This window comes from Coffea arabica, chromosome 9e (assembly GCF_036785885.1).
Source record: "Coffea arabica cultivar ET-39 chromosome 9e, Coffea Arabica ET-39 HiFi, whole genome shotgun sequence".
Classification (NCBI taxonomy): Eukaryota; Viridiplantae; Streptophyta; class Magnoliopsida; order Gentianales; family Rubiaceae; genus Coffea; species Coffea arabica.
The window spans coordinates 32975966-32991984 of NC_092327.1; the positions used below are offsets into that span (position 1 = coordinate 32975966).

At 34.7% G+C, this 16019-nt stretch overlaps 1 pseudogene; it reads right to left on the reverse strand.

Moving 5' to 3' along the window:
• Nucleotides 1-4010, reverse strand: part of LOC113709840 (pentatricopeptide repeat-containing protein At4g21300-like) — a 58565-nt pseudogene extending 54555 nt beyond the window's left edge.
• Between the last annotated feature and the right edge of the window lie 12009 nt (nucleotides 4011-16019).

Here is a 16019-nt window from a genome sequence, read left to right on the forward strand (position 1 = left end):
TCTGGGCCACGAATTGTTAGAATCGATAGGCACAAAAACTCGGGCCACAACATGATTCCCAAGGTGGATATGATGAAGGCCTTTGACTTCATATCCTGGCAATTTCTATCCAAGTTGCTGTGTAAATTTGGATTTAATGGCTAGTTTATTTCCTTGGTCATGAACAATCTTCAAGAAGCATGGTTTTCAGTGCTTATCAATGGCAAGCCCTTCGGCTTCTTCCAAGGTGAGCGGGGAGTCAAATGAGATCCACTCTCCTCATACTTATTCTTACTAGTTACTGAAGCATTCAACCGAGGCTTGAATGCCCTACTCTTGACGGGTAAACTCTCTCCATTCGGCCTCCCGAGGGAATGTATCCCAATCACACATCTGAGCTTTGCCGACGATGTCTTGCTCTTTATGAAGGGGGAGTGAATAGACATCAAATCACTACTAGAGTTTCTCGACACTTATCAAGTGGGCTCGGGGCAGCGAATCAATAAAAACAAGAGCTTCTTTATTATCTCCTTACAATGCTTGACGGTTACATCATGGCAAATATCCCAATGGCTAGATATTAAAGGCCGCCAGTTACCTTTTCAATATCCAGGCTGCACGCTAGCAAAAGCAGACCAAGTCGAGTGAATTTTCAACATATAATTGACAAAATGAGAACGAAGCTAGCTGGCTGGAAAACCAAGGCATTTTCAGCTGGGGTCACGCATTGCTTATCAAGCACGTCTTGACGTCAATACCCTAACATATCATGGCTATTTTGGAGCCCCCAACAAGTACTTTATGCCAAATGGAATGCTGTTTTGCTACCTTCTTCTATGGTGAGATGGAAGGGAAGGAGAGGAGACATTAGAGGGAATGGAAGAAGCTATGTAAACTAGTCGAAGAGGATGGCTTAGGGTTCATGGCACTAGAGGCTGTGCTGCAGGCATTTAGTTGCAAGCTTTGGTGGTGGCTACGAACTACCTCTACGTTATGGACCCGTTTCATGACTGTGAAATATAGCCAACAATCGCATTTAACCCAGTTACCAACGTCCAGCAAAGGATTGAAGACATGGTGATGACTGTTACAAGCTCGAGATTTTGCGGAGGATCAGTCGTGACGGTTGATATGCACAGGTGGTTCATCCTTTTGGCTTGAAAACTGGTTGGGTACGGGCTTGCTTGCTACAGGGAAGGCATATGTCCCTTGCCCTGCAAGTCAGCGATTGTTTGGAAAATGGGTCTTGGAACTTACAACCTGTCGAGAGTGCCTTATCCCTTAGTGAGATACATGACATTCGGACCTCCCCAAATCTCTATCTCAAGTGGTGATGATCGTCTAGCATGGTGTCCCTCATCCAATGGACTCTTTAGCATATCTTTAGCACTACTACAGCTGCGCTCACAAGGTGCCTCAATGGTCTCATGTCTGCTGATTTGGGATAAACGACTACCATACAAAATTTCCATCTTCATGTGACAGTTGTTGTACTCCTTGCTAACTTTTCCAGAAATTTTACAACAGTTTGGTTTCAACCTCTCATCAAAATGTCTCTTCTGCCTGAATGAAGAATTGTCAAACCACGTATTCCCGAGTTGCGAGATCGCGTCGTAACTAGGAGCTTTCTGCACTTCTCTTTCCTTCATCATATTTCTTACTTTGTTAACCCCTTCCCACTTTTCAGCATCAGCTTGCACTTGTTATAGGGGCATATAATATCCAGTATTTTGCGAGTCCAGGTCAAAAAGTTGATTTGAAGCCAATTCAACTAGTTCAACGTTGCCATGGACACGGTAGGTTTCGAGTAGCGTGCCCCATATGCCAGCATCTATAGTAAATGGCATGCTCCTAATCACTTGATGTACTTCTTCAAGACAACCAGCTCGGTGAAACAAATCTATTAAGCATGCATAGTGTTCCATTCGAGCTGTAATTCCAAATTCTTGGGTCATGCATTCAAAAAATTTCTTGCCCTCTTCAACTTGGCCAGTATGGTCACAAGCAGATATTATGGCTAGAAAAGTGACATGGTCAGGCTAGAATCCATTTTCCCTCATTTCATTCAGTAGAGCCAAAGTATCCTCAAGGTGTCCATAGTTCCCATAAGCAGCAATTATGCTATTCCAAGAAACTTCGTTCTTGCACTCCATCAAGTCAAAAGCAGTACATGCTAATTCCAAGTGTCCACATGTAGCATACATGTCTATCACTGCGCTCTCAGCAAAAAGATCTGAGCTAAATGCTCCTCGAATCATGAATCCATGTATTACTTTGCCATAATGCAGTGCTTGAAAGTTTGCACATGCACAAAGAGTTGCAGATATCCTAACAGAGTCATATTTGACTCCTTCTAAACCCATCTGATAGAAAAGATCAATTGCTTCCTCCGACTTTGCATTCTGGCAACAGCTAGTAATCATTGAGTTCCAAGAAACAGTGTCTTTTTTGGAAATTTTGAAGAAAGCTAGACGTGCTAGGTCCAACCTTCCACATTTTGCATACATATCTGAAATTGAACTTCCTACATAACACCTGTCTTCAAACCCATTTCTAAGAACACTACCATGCAACTCCCTACCCTATTTCAGAGCAGCCAAACCAGCACAAGCTGGTAAGAGACTTGCTAGAGTTACTGGATTGGGCCTCATTTTCTTATCTAGCACCCATCTAAACATTTCTAAGGCTTTAAAATCCATTCCATTGAGCACAAACCCCAAAATCATGCAGTACAAATGACGATATCTACAGCAAGGCAAGAGTTGAAGATTTTAGATGCCATCTCCACAACCCTGCACTTAAAGTAAATATCAATAAGTGCATTCTTCAAGAACACATCCATATTGACATTGTTTCTTAATATGTAACCATGAATTTCCTTGGCTTGATTTAGGGACTGCAAGTCAGAAAACAATGAAAGTATACTTGTAAATGGTGGTTGAGTCTGGTATAGCACCCATAGATAACATTTGGCAAAACAAATCTAAAGCTTCAGGCAAACGCCTACTTTGACCATAGCCCCCAATCATTGCATTCCAAGTTACAAAATCAGCCTGCGTTATCAAATCAAATAACTTTCGTGCATCAGACAAGCATTGGCATTTTGCATACATAGCAATCAAAGTGTTAGCAACCGAAGATTCTATCTCCAACCCACATCTGACAACATTACCGTGTACCTGAGCACCAAAATAAACCATATGTTCTAAACCACAAACTGAAAGAATACAAGCATAACTAATTGAATAAGGTTTAGTTTCAGTCATCCTCATTTCTCTATACAACCTAAGCACATCATCCACCAAGTTCCTATCTTGCGCATAAGCATTAAGCATTACATTCCACAAAACACTATCCTTTTTCAGGCATTTTATCAAACAGACGTCGCGCTTCATCTATACAACCATTCTCCGCATACAATTTAATCAAAGCAATACCCACAAACACATCCAACTCAAAAGCCAAATCTCTAATCGACCCATGTATTAATCTACCTAATTTCAATGATTGCAAACCACAACAAGCCTTGATTACATAAGGAAAAGTGTACTTATCAGGACAAGTACCAAAACCCAACATCTTATAGTAAAACATTAATGCAAAATCAAACCAACCCACCAAAGTAAATCCCCTAATCATCCAATTCCAAGGGGAGGCATAGTACAACTCAAGTTGAAAAAATAAGTTCTTGGCATCAAAAAACTTCCCACAAAGTATGTAAATTCCCAAAACCCTTGTTCCCAATAAACCCAAGCTATTAAGTCCATTGACAGTGATTTGGGCATCGATTTGCTGACCTTTTTGGATAATGGAAGGATTGGAGTGGCCAGGGCAAGAGGGATTTGCAAGATTTTAATACTTGAGCAAGTTTCAAAGCTAAAGCTTCTTCTGCTTTCACTATGTTTGTGTGAATGCAATGGCTTGTGGTGTATTGTTTTTGGACAGTTTTTAAGGCCCTGAATTTTTTCGTGATTGAACATAGAAGTTTTCGATACATTTAAGGTCGATTTTCACATGGCTTTGGTACTCATTGTCTAGGCCAGTTCGGGGCATATTTGCAAGAAGTTTGAACTGGATCAAAACACGAGGGAAAAAAGAAGATATGCAAAGTAAAATTAAATGTCAGAAAATAAGTAAATATCCAGAAAACGTAATACGTCTTCTTTTGTTCTTTATTGTTTTATAGCTGTAATGGCCTTTATCTTCACTTTTTCACTATTTTTTTATTTTATTTTGTTATTTTCTGCTGAACAAAATTTCACGAATACAATAAAAAATAGTATCATTTTTCTTCTGTTCAAATTTCTCAAGGAAGGTGAAAAATAGAAGGTTATTATTTACATTGTTGATCAATTGAGAAGGGGGACTAAGAGCCTAGGAGACATAGTTAGTATATTTTTGAAATAATATGATTATATATTGGCCTAAAGATATGGTATTAAAAGTATGAAAAATCGTTCAAAATGTCCCTCACATTTCGCCAAATGAATTTTTTGTCATTCATTTTTAAAATGTTCACTTTACGTCCATTACAAGTTTACCTTAACAAAATTTAATCCCAATCTAAGTTTTTGACCACTTTCAGGATGAAATCACCACGTGATCTACATATAGTCATTTTTTTACTGTACAAAAAGATTAGATCCCACTTTTTAGTGATAAAAATGAATATGGATTGGGTTCGATTCCTTTTTTTGTTTTGAGAAAAATGAATATAGTTTGAATTAGATCCTACTTTTTTAGGATAAAAATGAATATGGATTAGATAATTTATTTATAATGAGGTTCAAACCTGCACTCGAAAGTTATAACCAACTATCTCGTTTGTTGCAAATATACAAGTCACTTTTGTAGCATGCGAGGTGTTATATCCCACGAGAAACACAAACCAATTACTAAGGCCTAAAATTCCCTCTATTATTTAGTCTATCAAGAATTTTTAACAAAAGTAAAGCAATATCATTACTATAACAATGCACTTGAAAGTAGTGAAATTGGAGCATCTCAACTAAACACAAGCATTCTAGGGTGTAAAATCCACTAAATGTACCAAACTATCAATGAAGTGGTTAATTATCACTAACTACTCTTGTCTTGCCAAAGATACATTTTCCTCAAGTAATCAAGACTCGCTTTTGCTGATGAACTGATTATTGCCAACACTAGAGTTTCCCTATTTTAATTAGGGGTGTGTATCGAATTTGAAATCGGTAATTCGGAATTTTGAATTTGAAATTTTTCAAAATTTTCGCATCAGAGAATCCGACCGAATTCGTGTTGATCTTGATTCCTGTCTTTTGATATTTACAAAACAAATGGATAGTACTAATATCTTTTCTAAGAAACAATTTGATTCAAAGAACAAGAGTATTTGAAAGAAAATAAAGGAAGACGAAAGCTGTCAGACGCTTACAAAGACAATACCGGAAATCCGATAAACTGTACAGATCATATCGGACGCAAGCATCAGAAGTACCGGACGTCCGATAGAATTGAGATGATCTTTCAAATTCTCTGTCTGCTATCGAAGGCAAGCATTGGAAGTACCGAACGTCTGATAGAATCTTTCAAACTTTCTGTCTGCTATCGGATGCAAGCAACGATAGTACCGGACGCTCAATACTCCCAACGGCTAGTTGACTGTTTAACTACTTTCTATCCGTTGGAAGCATTAATGAAGCACTTTCTTGGTTTTATATAAATAGTGCATGGTTAGAAACTTCAAACAACTTTTGGACACTGAAGATATAAAAGATATAGAGTAGTTTTAGTGAGAAAACACTCTCCAAGGAAGATTTGTAATTTTGGTAGTGTGAAATTCATTGTAAACTTTTCATTTGTGAATGAATACTTCAATAGTGTAGCTCTGTGAGAGTTGTCCTGAGGGATAGTAAAACTTCCTAACTTAACTGAGTGGAGCTTGGGCAAGGAGAAAGTGAGTCTTCCTTTGTACACAAGATTGGTTGTATTTCATCAATTTGAAGAAATTTGTTTGAATTGATCTTCAAATTCAAGAGGATCTTGGTAGTCAATTGGTTTGCAATTCCTTTCTTCTTATTTACTTATTGTTATGTTGTGATCCTTAAATTGCTTATCTCTTCTACTTCTCTCAAGTGATATTGTTCATTCATTGATTGATTTATTGTGTGATCACTTAGAAAAGAGGGTAAATTTTATATTGAACAAAAAGGTGTCTCATAACCTGATTAATTTTTCAAATAATCTAATTCACCCCCTTCTTAGGTTGTCTTCGGACCTAATAATTGGTGTCAGAGTTTGGTCTTCTGGAGATTAACCTCAATCGGTTTAGGAGTAAAAATGATAACCAACAATGTCATATTTTTGGAAAAACAATCTGTAACTAGACCTTTCATTTTTAATGGATCAAATTATCTGAGTTGGAAAGAGAGAATGATTATTTTCTTGCAATCTATTGACATTGAATTATGATTTATTGTTAATGAATGTCCATATGATGCCTCAATAGTAGATGAAAATACTCATAGATTTAAACCAAAGACAAGAAATGAATTGACTGCAGAAAATAGAACTCATCTCACCTTAAATGCAAAAGGCATGAATGTAGTATATACTGCTTTAGACCCAAATGAATCTATTAGGGTCAAAGGCTGTAAGTCAGTTAAAGAAATTTGGGACAAATTAAAAGAAATTCATGAAGGTAGTGAGAATGTTAGAGAACAAAAGAAATCTATACTGGTTACTAAATATGAGTCATTTAAAATGGAATCTCATGAAAATATTGACAAAATGTATTGTAAATTTAATGATTTTATTAAGGATTTAGAAGTTCTAGAAACTTCTTATGAGAGAAAAATAGAAAAATCTTGAATACTTTGTCCAAAAATTGGGAAAGTAAGGTGACTGCTATTGAAGAGGCTAAAGATTTGAATTCTATCCCTATTGAATCTCTTATTAACTCTCTAACCTCTTATGAGCTGAAACTTAAAACTAAGGTATAAGAAGAAGAAGATGCAAAGGTAAGAAGGAGTATTGCTCTAAAAGCATCTCAAGATGAAGATGACTCGGCTTCCTTGAATGGAGAAGATATGGATGTTGACGACAATGATCTTGCTCTCATCACAAAAAGTTTCAAGAGAATCCTCAACAAAAGGAGATTCAGAAAAGGAGGACCTAGAAATTCATTTCCAAATCAATTCAACAATGCAAGAAACAAAGGAAAATAAGAGGCCAATAAAAAATGAAGCAACAAATGCTATGAATGTGGCCAACCTGGACACTACATGATTGAGTGTCTAATGAAGAAGAAAAAAGAAGGAAAAGTTGAAAGAAAATCAAGATTCAACAACTTCTAATTCATATGAAATGAGTGCAACTCTGATGGTGAAATTGAAGAGGAAAAAGAATCTGCTCAATTGACTTTTATGGCCATTGGAGATAATGAGATAACAACTTCTAACCTTCAATTTGAAAGTGCTGATGAAACTGATGACGATCTTGAATCCTTCATTGAAAAATTGCATGATTGTTTAAAAGAATCTTATGCTAGAAATAAGAAATTAAAACATAAAATTAATTTTTTTCTTCAAAACATTGCACGTATTTTTCAAGAAAATAAAAAGTTAAAAAATGAAAATGATTACTTGAAAAAAGATGAGATTGATCTACAAAATGAGTTTGATAGAAAAATAAAACTTTGTGACATGTTCAAAGAGGAACAAGGTGATTTGAAAAGAAGAATGGACAATCTAAATGAATTTCTCCAACATAAAAAATAAAATTATTTTCAAGAAAATAGATTAAAACCTCATCTTGACACTCATAAAAAGCAGTTAAATTTGGTGCAAATGAATTTACCATTCATAAGAGAAGAGAAGAGAGATCTATTAAACCTTTTCATGCAAATAACTCTTTGGTTATGTGTAATTTTTGTTGTCAAAAAGGTCACATGAAAAGTGATTGTTATGTGAGGAAAAACATGAGAAGAAGCATAAAATATATGTGGATAGTTAGAAATGATGCTAACTCTCAAGGATCCAAAACTCTTGATTGAGAATAGTTTTAAAAAGTGGATAATTTTTTGGTTGAAAATGATTTTAAAAGGGGTATTGTGGATACCACTCTTTTCACTAAACAAAGTTCCAATGATCTTCTAATTGTGCAAATATATGTGGATGATATTATTTTTGGTGCTACTAATGAGTGTTATTTTTGGTGCTACTAATGAGTGTTTATGCAAGAATTTTTTCACTATTATGCAAAATGAGTTTGAGATGAGTATATTGGAAGAGTTAAATTTCTTCCTTGGGTTCCGAGTGCTTCAAATTCAAGAGGGTACATTCATTAATCAAGCAAAGTATACAAAGGAACTTCTCAAAAGATTCAGAATGGAGGATTCAAAACAAGTTGGAACGCCTATGTATGCATCTACCAAACTTGACAAAGATGAAGAAGGTACGAAAATTCATGAAAAGAAATATAGAGTTATGATTGCTACAAGTATTTTGTAATACTTTTGATATTTCAGATGTTCTGAACTAAGTTCCTTTGATGGTTTTTGAATGACTAATGAATATTGGTTGACATAAATGTTGGTCTCATTGATGTTCATTGTTATTTTTTGTATCTTTTGATGTTATTTTTCTGTTATTGGCTGATGATGGTTGCCACTGCTGTTATTTTTTATGGTAATTACTCTCTATTTTTATGATGGCAAAAAGGGAGAGAAATTACTAAATGGATGTTGGTTTGGGATGTTATGAGTAAGGGGGAGTTTCTGCTCATTTTCTTCCTTCCATCCATTGTTTTGTCATCATCAAAAAGGGGGAGAATGTTAATCTTGATCCCTGTCTTTTGATATTTACAAAACAAATTGATAGTACTGATATCTTTTCTAAGAAATTCTTTCAACTTTGAAGCAATTTGATTCAAAGAACAAGAGTATTTAAAAAAAGATAAAGGAAGACGAAAGCTATCGGACACTCACAAAAACAATAGCAGACGTCCAATAAACTGTGCAGATCGTATCGGACGCAAGCATTCGAAGTACTGGATATCTGATAGAATTGAGATGATCTTTCAAACTCTCTGTCTGTTATCGGACGCAAGCATCGGAAATACCGGATGTCCGATAAAATCCTTCTAATTCTCTGTCTGCTATCGGACGCAAGCAACGATAGTACCGGACATTCGATACTCCTAACAGCTAGTTGGCTGTTCAGCTACTTTCTATCTGTTGAAAACATTAATGAAGCACTTTTTGGTCTTATATAAATAGTGCATGGTCAGAAATTTCAAACAACTTTTGCACACTAAACATACAAAAGATATAGAGTAATTTTAGTGAGAAAACACTCTCCAAGGAAGTTTTGTAGTTTTGATAGTGTGAAGTTCATTGTAAACTTTTATTTGTGAGTGAATACTTCAATAGTGTAACTCTGTGAGGGTTGTCCTGAGGGATAATAAAACTTTCTAACTTAACTGAGTGGAGCTTGGGCAAGGAGAAAGTGAGTCTTCTTTTGTACACAACATTGATTATATTTCATCAATTTGATGAAACTTATTTGAATTGATCTTCAAGAGGAAGAGGATCTTGGTTGTGACGACCCCACCTCCCCCTGGGGCGTACCCTAGGGTTTAGCGAGTCGTCTGCCCATCTCTCGTCAGGACTCACTCACTCGTATCTCAAGCATACATCCATAGACGATACATAATATCGTAATTCAAACTTATAATATACAAGGATGCACAAACCAAGGTACAAAATTTCTATACACCCAAATACTTCAAAGTGGTTACATTTCAAGTACAAATCAACCTAGTCGAATAATAGCGCACGTACAATTCAAAATTCAAAATATTTAGAATACGCTAGTCTGCACACGTCTCACGTCTCGCTCGTACCCCCTGTAAGGAAAACAAAACTAATGGAGTGAGCTAAAATTCAGTGATGTTCCAAATATCAAATTAACCATCAAATAACGTAGAAGTAGAACAATAGTGAAATAGCGAGCAAAACAAGTCAAGAAATGAGTAATAATACTTCATATAGCCAAACAATAAATTTTTCGCATTTCACATATAAGGATACAGTTGCTCATATATCGGTTCCACCATAGTTTAATCGATTGGTAGTTGACACTCCGTCAACTTTCAAATAAGGTAACTAGTCCAGTAGAACACCACTTAACTCCAATTTCCGACCACCGACCAAATCCCTTACCGGACCCGAACTCCACAATAAATACTGGTGGTAATACTGGAGTATACCGATTAGTCGAGAAGATAACACTCCGCTCGACATCACTAACTACCCAAGGTTCGTTATCTAATCGACCAGACCCTTGTCGGCTCGACTCGACTAACTAGCCACAGGGTTTCTGGAATTTCAGGCAAGATACAATTCATATGCATGTATATCAAGTCAATTGAAATCGATGAACAAGGATAAATCACATTAGGACAAGTGCGATAAAGTACACTCTTACCCTATCAATTCACTTATGTATCATGTAATCACATTGGTCAAGTGTTAAACACAAATGTCAAGTTCAATCAGATATTTGGAAGCACTCACCAAAATGTAGTGCTTCTAGTGATCACGTCTAGGTTGTACCCCTGGTTTGGAGTCCAAATCTGCGATAAAACATTGTTTAAGAATTTTAAAAATCGACTAAGATTCGAAACTTAAACATTTCGGTTAACAAGAATCAAGTAATTGAAATTCATTTAGAAAATATTCGTAAAACTCTTGCTCGCTTTTCAAACTGTAAGATTTGGTAGCAATTATACCTGAAAATACTATTTGAATCGAAAGAACGAGGAAAAACGTATTTCTACTAGTCGTTATTTCCATTTTCCCAAGGGTACAAGGTCGGCCAAGTTCTAACTTATATATCTCGATAAAAGAAGATACAAATATCCTAGATGGTTCAAGTGGTATTCGTTCTCAAATCCTTACGCAAATCGCGAGTATATCTACTTAGGCCTCGAGCGCAAATTTGGGCAGCACGCCCTTTGTATTTACCTATTTTTCAGCCATTTATGATTTCATTCTTTTCCTCAATCAGTCCTAAAATCACACGCAAATAGTTTCATTACAATAGCCGTTCAATAGGCTCAACGTCATACAATTACAAAACCATGCTACAAAAATGACCAGAAATAGGGTTTAAGGCAAAAAGTAAAAGACAGGTTCGACGTCTCTTAGCGTATCAGTCACAACCGAAGTTACGCTTATCGGATTGGGGTGAAATTTATACCATTTCGAAGTTAAGACAAAGGACTACAACTTTGATGAAAGCCACTCAATCCAGTTCATAGTGTATCCAAGTCAAATTCATCGTTTACAGAACCAGAATTTTACCGTCAGGCTGGTTAATAGCATTGCATTCAACTGATAATAACTCAGGCTACAAAAGTTCGATTGAGGCGTTTTCAGAGGCGTTGGAAAGCTAAAATATAGTACTACAACTTTTGTGTTTTAGCCAAATGCTAATTCAATACGGATCAAGATGGAAAAAATGGGGCCAGAATGGTGAAATGTCAAAACTATCCACAGAGATCTACCTATGGCAGTCAAGGGTATTTTTATCTTTTCACATGTTACAGTGCTCGGATTGAGTTGAAATTTCGTAGGCAGCTATAAAACATCATTTTCTACAACTTTTATGGTTTGAGCTAAGTCTAATTCGACCTCCATCATGGCCAAACAGAACCGATCAGAACAGGGTAAGATGAAAACCCAAATCTGGAATTCAGTGATTTTAAAGTGTAAACTTCACCTTTCTAGCTTAAACCACCACTACAACTTCCTATACAAGATTATATACATCATATACCATCCAAACAACAAGAAATATAAGTGAACCATTCAAAACCTTAACTCAAAATTTCAGCACCACAAGCATCAAAACCCCTTAACTAGGTATCACAAGGCAAGAATACAAGTTACTACATAATTTCGACAAGACTAAGGGAAAGGAGGAAGATGAACAGCCATAATACCTCAATAAAAGGCTTGCAAGAGATGTCCTTCACCTTTCCTTGAAAAACTTAGCTCCCCAAGCTTCCTAAGCTCCTAATTGAGAAGTTAATCGGTTTAGTTTCCTTGATTTCTCATTCAAATGGATTAACCTCAAGATGAAATGGAGTTTTCTTCCTCTTGCTCTCTCTCCCTCAAAGCTCACGGCTGGAATGCTGAAATGAGGAGCATTGTGAGTGATTTTTGGTGATAAATATGGAAGAAATTGGTTGGTCAACAACCTTTGGATGACCGCCACTTGTCGCCATAAGATTAACTCTCAAATTTTTTCTTTTCCTTGTGTTTTTCTAGTCAACAATTTCGGCCACTATAAGCTAAGAAAGGGGCTGATATTTTGCACTAATTTCAATGATGTTTCATGGTAAGAAAGTGGTGGTCAAGTGGTGTATTCAATCGGTAGTGAACGATACCCGTCTTAAATCGCGTAAACTAGGGTTTTATCTTACAATTCACTAACTTATTATTATCACTTCTAAGCACACACTTAATATCATCTAAAACTCACTCTTAATTATCAAATTTGATACACACTCCGTACCGAATAGTCACAGTACGAAAAGGTGTAAAAATCCTAATTTGCGATAACTTGAAAACGAAAAGGGAAAACCCTTAATTCTATGTTCATTTGCACTTATTGTGGGGTGATTAGATAGTAAGGCTATTATAAAGTAATAATTTTTAAATAAAGGGAATTTTTAAGAAAAATATCAGGAATTTTACAAGTCCTCACATTAGTAGTCAATTGGTTTGCAATTCCTTTCTTCTCATTTACTTATTGTTATGTTGTGATTCTTAAATTGCTTATCTTTTCTACTTCTCTCAAGTGATATTGTTCATTCATTGATTGATTTATTGTGTGATTTCCTAGAAAAGAGGGTAAATTTCATATTGAACAAAAAGGTGTCTCACAACCTGATTAATTTTTTAAATAACCTAATTCACCTCCCCTCTTAGCTTGTCTTCGGGTCTAACAATTCGATTTCGATTTCGATTTCAAATTCATACCGAATTTAATTTAGAATTTGGTAAATTTTGATTTCATCAAATTCGAAAAATTTTATATATTATTATATAATATAAACTTTATTAAATAATATAAATTTTATAATATTATATAATATAAATTTTATATAATATTATATAATATAATTTATATATTACATATATAAAATATATATATTAAAAACAAATTTGAAATCGAAATCGGTATTTGATTTTCGATTTCGAATTGTGAATTCGAAATCGAAAATTTAGATTTGAAAAACCCCATTACCGAATTTGAACGAAATTCGAAATATATGAATTAGAAAAACCCGAATTCAATTCCTATTTCTGATTTACCAATTTTGAAAATTCCAAATTCAATTCGAATTCAGTCGATAAATCGAAATTTTTTGATTTTGTACATCCCTAATTTTAATGGTGAAATCACAGGTGGAGGTTTCATTAAAACGAAGAAATGTGAAGAAAATCCACCAAAGTGTATGATTACTTTCGTGTTCTTTAGATTCTGCTTATTCTATTTCCATCATTGTTAACTACTCACATATATTAATAATAACTAACATGTATTGTAAATTATGATTAAGCATTCACAAATGTTCATGCACAAAGTAAGTGAACTTGCAAATGCAAGATATGGCAATTGGTAACCACAATTAATCCATAATTAAAGTACAAATAGATTCATCCACCCTAAAACAATAAGAATATATCTTAAATATACTGACAGTGTATACACTATCACCGTTTGATTCATGACATGTGTGCAAAAATTGAATTTCAAATTCAAATTCAAAATTTGTATAGTTATCATTTATCCAATGCTAATAGTGTATACACTGTCAGTATAGGAAAGATTAATCCGAATAATAATATTTATCTTACTTAGACATAGTAGATAGAATAGAAAAGCTTAAGGCTTTAATGCAACTGAGACATGTCGAGCCTGTACAATAATAAATATTTATTCAAATAAAATACAAATTTTTGTATATAGCGATGAGTAGGAGCGAATTCACAGGGATTGAAAAAATTTTCTCTTTTTAGAGCCTAAAGTAAGGGGAATTTTTAGACAATTTAGAAATAATTCACTAACCAATTAAAGAAACAATTAACGAAATAAATAAGAATTAAATCAACAATAAATATGACTATAATCAAAGGTACAACTTTTTAGATACGATTCATACAATTAATCATTGATGCAAGGATGATTTAATCACTCATTAATAGATTTGTTACAACCATCAACAAGTTCTGATAGCCAACTTTTCCTTAGTTTATCGATAATCAAGGTACGACCATTAACTATTTTCCTAACCAAGAAACAATTCTAGATATGACCATAGGATTTAATTCTCCAATTGCATTAAAAATTAGAAAAGCTCAATTCTAACTAACAGACATACTATGAAGGTTCATTGAAGTTAGATTATATGTTTCCCTAACATGGGACAAATCACGCTAGTTGCCACTAGTATTAATCAATCAAAAAATTATGAATTTAATTGATTAATATGGCAGTAGATTACTAGATTAATTCAATTATCGAATCCTTGACATTCACATAACAAAATAATCATAAGAAGTTGAAACAGAAGACGTACGAATACTAATGAATAAAAGAAATAAATAAAAATAATTCAATCTCATAGATATTTGAAACCGTATCTTCAAATTGACCATTGACTAGAAAAAGGGATTAGTTGCTTTCCATTGAAAATAACTCACGCAATTTCATTGACGAAAGTTGCCTGAGGTTCGACAACAGAAGGAGCAATAGAAAAGAAAAGACGAAGAGAAAAACTCTTCGTTCTTCCTTGGTGCCGACTGCCGAGACTAATCACCCCTTTCGCTCAAAACAACTATGACTTTTTAAAGCCAACGCAAACAAGAAGACTTCCTTGTTCTCACGTCTCTTACTTTCCTAAACTACTAATACTTCCTAATTTTCTCCAAAGAAAAGGAGATTCCCTAAATTGACAAAAGATAACCCATTTGTTTCTTAATACAAAAAGAAAGACCAATTATCTCAGATAAGGAAACATGCTTCTAAGAACTTCCATTCGAACTGGGATACTACCACTCGTAGTAAAATCTCGAGTCTCTGAGACTTGACAGTAGGATTTGAACGAGCCCACAAAGAACTGGCTAAAAATTTTCATTAAACCACTTTTTACTCCTTTTCTCGTCATATTCCTACAATTAGCACAAATTAGCAAATATGAGTAGAATTTATCCATTAATACAATATTTGGCTAAAATCAAAGAGGAAATAATCACAAAATTAATAACAACAATGCAACCTATCAGCAACCAAACATAAATCCAACAATAAAGAAAGAAGGAGTGAAAAAATTACTCATTCAATTGAAGAAACAAGAGTTTTCAATTTCCATTATCTTCATTGTCTTCAAAATATTGAGCACATCAAGAGTTCTCCAAGAATTCTCCAAGAAAAATGAAAGACTAAGCTAACTAAAAAAACTAGAGAAATATGTTCAAGAAAACTAAGTCTTTACTCCTATATTTCTAGTTGTTCCTTGTTGCCAGAGAATCAAGAAAAACAGTCTTTGAGTTCCCAAAATGCTGCTGCAACATCCCCTCAAATGTCCCTAAAAAAGTGTGAAAATGATGTATGTGGAAGGTGCTAGGACTGGAGCCGTGATTCGTTCGCGATCTAACCGGTTGAACCGGCCGGTTCAACTTAGGTTTCAAAACACTACCTATTAGTGCTCTACGCTACTAACACGTTTTCATTTCAGCTTGGACGTTATGTGTCATGTTTCACACGGACAAAACATGTCGTGCCTACGTTTTACATATAATTCTTTGAATTATACTCTCTCCGAAATGTTTGTTGCATTTTAGGATTTCAATTTTTTAATAATAGTGGATTGATAGTGTTGTTAGAGGATTTGTTTCCACAATTACCTTTAAAAATTCAAATTTTAAATTTGAATTTAGTATAAAATATCAATAAAGATGAGGACAACATTGAAAAAAAAATCAAAAG